This window comes from Hippopotamus amphibius, chromosome 7 (assembly GCF_030028045.1).
Source record: "Hippopotamus amphibius kiboko isolate mHipAmp2 chromosome 7, mHipAmp2.hap2, whole genome shotgun sequence".
Lineage (NCBI taxonomy): Eukaryota > Metazoa > Chordata > Mammalia > Artiodactyla > Hippopotamidae > Hippopotamus > Hippopotamus amphibius.
In genome coordinates this window covers 38,144,419-38,150,418 of record NC_080192.1, presented here as the reverse complement: position 1 = coordinate 38,150,418, position 6,000 = coordinate 38,144,419, and positions in this window count along the sequence as shown.

The following is a 6,000-nucleotide window of genomic DNA, read 5'->3' as shown; positions in this document are numbered from 1 at the left end:
GCAAGTTTTTTTCTGCCACCCTTCCCACTTTACAATTTGAATTTTGTCTTCTTTTGTATATTAATAATTTTTGGTCTTTTTATACCTCTCTTTCTTTGAAAGTCACCTCAAATCCATTTGGAAGTAGATGGAATATTACAAAATGTACAAAATAAAACTAAAATATATTATGGGAATATGGGGGAATAGTACGTTAAGTCTTGTTGAAAGGGAGTGTAAATCAAAGAAAAATAGAGTAAAAAGGATTGTGAATCAGTGACACAGTTTTAAATCTACCTCTGGATTGAATTCTAATAGACTTAAATCAATAAGTAAGTAAGGACAAAAAAAATCTCACACAAAATTTGAATTTTAGATATGAGATTATTCCAATAAAATTTTAATATTGCATTTTTTCCAGTTAAGGAAAGAAATACAACATTTCAGTTTGAAATATAAATTAGAAATAGAGACCTGCTACTGATTTGAAAAATAAGTTTCTAGGACCTTCTCAAATAAAATGTTTAAAGGGAAAAGGAGTTTGGAAACTTAAGGAAGGGGGCTAGATATATCTCTTAATTTATGCAGTACATAAAATTCTAAGTTAAAAATCTCACTTGTAACAACTTCATGCTGAATTCTGCTATGAGAAAGATGAATGTGAAAATCCATACTTTATATAATTTTATTGCAGAAAAAGGCTTTCTAGAAAATTTTTTTCTTCCTTTCATTGTAGAGATGAGGCGACTGAGAATCAGGGTAAATAGCTTGCACAGGATCACGTAGTGCTAAAACTGGCTAGAAAAACCTGTGTATCCTGTCTGTCTTCCATAGTGTGACAGTCAAGGTTATCAGTCTTGTATAGATCACATGATGATACAAATGTTTTGTTTTTTTTCGCAAAGATTTCATTTCTGTGTCTTATTTCCTTGCCCTAGATCCCGACCCACCATCAGATTTGCTGATTTTGGGGCAGGAAGAAAACACAATATATTTGTCTTGGAAACTCCCACAAGGAGGCTTTGAAAAGTTTCAGGTAAAGTTGCTATGATGCAACCTCAATGTTTATTGAGGCCTTTATTTCACTCCTTTTGTCCTCCTTTTTACATTAATAGTTTAAGAAATTATGGTACCACTCCTTTACTGTAAGGTTTTTCTCCAAAGTAAATTTTCTGTTTGTTGCTTTAAAAGTACAAAGTTGTCATGGGAGGTTTTCAAATTTAAGTAAAAGCTGGTACTTGACTTTAAATGAACTTGAGTTTTCAATAGAGATAGACATGTGCATATGTAGTACAGAAATGTGAGGAAAGGAATGATGGTGCTAGAGGATAGTGCTGCTGTGACCTCACTGGCCACAGCAAAGATTCCAGAAGTTAAAGCCAGGTGATGTGCTGCAGGCTCCCTTTCCATCATCCTACAGATTTAGTTGAGAGTGGAGACTTGCAGCCCGGAGGGTGGGAGAGAAAGATGTACAGAGAAGCTGCTTTTCAACTATGTCTGTGAGGTAAATGCATACGTTTTTGTTGTTTTTTGTTGTTAATAATGTAACCTGACATCACATGAAGACATTATACACACCCTACATCCTGCATTGTGTGTCTTGCAGAGAGAGTAAGCTTCTGGGGATAGCCCTATTGCTTTGCGTTCTATGGGAGCAAACAAGTTTTCTATACTTTCACAGTGGTAGAAGATGGTAATTTTAGTTGTAAATAATAGAAAACAACCTGAAATAGTTTAAGAAATGAAAATTTATTGTATCAATGAAAAAGCACCTCATGGACACCAAGGCAAAGAATATAACTAGGTGTTGGGAAGAACTGGAATCAGATGTTGAAGGCCATTGAGATCCCAGGGATTATTTTCTTACTGTCTGTCTGTGTCTTTCTGCTCATCAGCCTTAGTTTATTTTTATTTATTTTTCCTGATGACTGACTTTCTCTGCTAAGCAATCCATGCAGTAAATGGAAGAATGCCACACACAACTTCTAAGCACAAATGGTGTGTTATAAACCACAGAGAAACACAGATGCTCCCTAAATTCCCAAGGAAGAGACTAGGATTATTCCAAATTGTAGACACCCAGTCCAATTTCAGTCAACTCTAGTTGTAGCCCACATGTTGTGTAAAAATGGTGGCTGTGGGTCTATGGGTGATGGGGTTATAGAGTCATTAGAGTTTGAGTAGATATAACAAAAGGTGTTCCTGTAAATGAAAAAAATATGAAATTTAATAATTTATAGAATCAATGCAATCTAAAAGGAGCCAGAGCAGTAAAATTACAAGACACTTGAACTAATTAGTACATCTGGGTTTTATATTTGAGCGTGAGTTTCTTAACAATTACAGTTCATAAGAGAAAGAAGATAATAGTCATATGATAGACATAAAAAGTTTATTTATAGCAGCTGGTAATAAAGACAAAGAGGGATGTAGCGGGCAGAACGATGGCCTTCCAAAGATCTGCAGCCTAATTCACAGAACCTGAAATATGTTATATTACGTGGCAAAAGGGAAGCAGATGGAATTAAGTTTGCTAATTAGCAAGTTTTAAAATAAGGAGATTATAGAGAGTCTGGATCCAGATGGTGGAGTAGGAAGATCCTGAGCTCACTGCCTCCCGTAGACACACAAAAACTACAACTACATATGGAATAACTATCTCTGAGGATGACCTAAAGACTAGCAGAACAGATTTTCTACAACCAAGGGTATAAAGAATAGGCCACATTGAGATGGGTAGGAGGGGCAGAGAGGCAGTCTAGTCAGAACCCACACCCCCAGTGTGGCGGCCTACAAGTGGGAGGACTGTCACAACCACAGAGTTCCCCGCCCCGAGGACTGAGAGGTCCGAGCCCTGTGCTGGGCTTCCCTGCACTGGACCTGCCCTGGTTAGAAGAGCCCCATAACGTCTGGCTTTGAAACCAGTGGGGCTTATGTATGGGAGAGCCAGAGGGCCATGGGATATTGAGACTCTGCTCTTGAAGGGCTCACACACAAACTCACAGACTCTGAGTCCCAGTGCAGAGGAAGCAGCTTGAAAAGCAGCTAAGTTATAAGACAAGAAGATTCTTTGACTAATATTAGGGTGTGTGCAGGAGGAGCAGGGATCTGGTGGAGCTTTCTCTGGGAATGGAAGTGCTGGCAGGACAATTTTTTTTTTTTTTTAACTCTCTTTCCACCTACCTGGCAGGTGCTGGCAGGCACCATTTCTATCATTCTCAATCAACCTAACCAGCACCATGTGCCCCGCCCCAGTATTCCCTGAGAGCCAGTCCTACCCAGCCACCACCCTGGCTAGATTCTCCAAAGTGGCTCCTAACCTGCCCCACCCAGCAGGTGAACTTGATGGGCACCTCCCACTTTGGGGAGGGGGGCAGTTCTGTACACCAGCGCACCTGAAGCAGTTGCAGCTGGGCCTCACAGCTGGTCACACTGGGGACCGGTCCCACCCATTAGTGGGCCTACAGCAAGCATGGCCCAGTCACAAAAGGAAGGCACACACAGCTTACATGGGAGATACTCCTGGGGCACCTGGCTCTGGTGACCAGGGAGGACTGTACCACTGGGCATCACAGGACACCTTCTAAATAAAGCCACTCTTCAAGACTGGGAGATGTAGCTGATGTAACTAATACATAGAAACAAACACAGAGAATTAGGAAAAATTAGGAGACAATGGAAAACCTTCCAAACAAAAGAATAAGACAAAAGCTCAGAAAAAGGATTAAATGAAATGATGATAAACAATTTACCACATAAGGAGTTGAAAGTAGTAGTCATAAAGATGCTTACTGAACTAAGGAGAAGAATGGGTGAATATAGTGATAACTTGAACAAAAAAGTAGAAAATATAAAAAAGAACCAGTCAGAACTGAAGAACTCAATAACTGAAAATTAAAATACACTAGAGGGAATCAATAGCACATTAGAGGATACAGAAAAATGCATCAGCAATCTGGAAGGCAGGGTAGTGGAAACCACCCAATCAGAACAAAAAGAATTTTAAAAAATGAGGATGGTTTAAGGAACCTCTGGGATAACATCAAGCATACCAATATTCACATTTTAAGGGGTCCCAGCAGGAGAAAGAGAGAAAGTTCCAGTAGATCTATTTGAAGAAATAATGGCTGAAAAAAATTTTAGCCTGATAAAGGAAACAGACATCCAAGTCTAGGAAGCACAGACTCTCAAACAGGATGAACCCAAAGAGACCCACACCAAGACACATAATTAAAATATCAAAAGTTAAAGAGAAAAATTTAAAAGCAGCAAGAAAAAAACAAGTAGTTACATACAAGGGATCCCTCCTTTCAGCTGAGTTTTTAGCAGAAAATTTACAGGTCAAAAGGGACTGGCATGATATATTCAAATTGCTGAAAGGAAAAAACTTACAACCAAGAATACTTTACTTGGCAAGGTTATTAATCAGAATTTAAGGAGGGATAAAAAGTTTCCCAAATAAGCAAAAGCTAAGGAAACTCATCACCACTAAAGCAGCCTTACAAGAATTGTTAAATGGAGTTCTTTAAACATAAAAGGTCATAACTAGAAACAAGAAAATTATGAAAGAAAAAATTCCACTGGTAAAGGCAAACATGTAGTAAAGATAGTGTATCAACCACCTGTAAAAGCTACTATGAAAAAAAAAAAGCTACTCTGAAGGTTTAAATACAAAAGTAGTGAAATAACCTATATCTAAAATAATTATTTAAGCAATACACAAAATAAAAAGATATAAAATATGACATCAAAAGCAAAAATGCTTGTAGGGGGTTGTAAAATGTGTCTTGGGGATGCTTTAAACTTAAGTGATCATCAACTTAAAATAGACTGTTATATGCATAAGTTGTTATGTATGAACGTCGTGCTAACCACAAACTGAAAACCTATAACATACACAGAAAATGAAGGGAAATGAAGGAAATACAAACATAACACTAAAAAAAGTCATCAAATCACAAGAGAAGAGAACAAGACGAGAAGAAAGAAATCAAGAAGAATTTACAAAAACAAACATAAGACAATTTAAAGAATGGCAATAAGTATATCCCTATCAATAATTAATTTAAATGTAAATGTACTAAATGCTCCAATCAAAAGACTTAGGGTGTCCGAATGGATAAAAAACCAAGATCCAAGTATATGCTGCCCACAGGAAATTCACTTCAGATCTAAAGACACAAACTGAAAGTAAGGAGCTAGAAGAAGATACTCCATGCAAATAAAATGAAAAAAAAAGCTGGGGTAGCAATGCTTATATCATATAAAATAGACTGTAAAATAAAGTCTGTAATGGAACAAAGTAGGACATTACATGATGATCAAGGGATCAATCCAAGAAGATGATATAACAATTGTAAATACCTCTGCACCCAACATAGGAGCATCTAAATACATAAATATTAACAGACATAAAGAGAGATATTGATGGTAATATAATAATAGTAGGGGACTTTAACACCCACTTACATCAATGAGTATGTCATCCAGATGGAAAATCAGTAAGGGAACATTAGCCTTTAACTACACATTAGACCAGATGGACTTAATAGATAAATCTATATAGAACATTCTACCCCCAAAGAACAGAATATACATTCTTTTCACACAGAAACATTCACTGGGATAGATCACATGTTAGGCCACAAGACAAGTCTCAGTAAATTTAAGAAGATTGAGATCATATCAAGCATCTTTTCTGACCACAACAGTATGCAACTAGAAGTCAATTACAAGATGAAAACTGGAAAAAAACACAAACACCTGGAGGTTAAGTAACATGCTACTAAACAACTGGTGGGTCAATGAAAAAAATCAAAGAGGAAATTTAAAAATACCTGGAGACAAATGATAATGGAAATACAATATTGCAACATTGTCTGTGGGACACAGTAAAAGCAGTTTTACAGGCCTACATCAGGAAACAAGAAAAATCTCCAACAATCTAACTTTATACCTAAAGGAACTAGAAAAAGAAGAACAAAACACAAAATTAGTAGAAGGAAGGAAATAATAAAGATC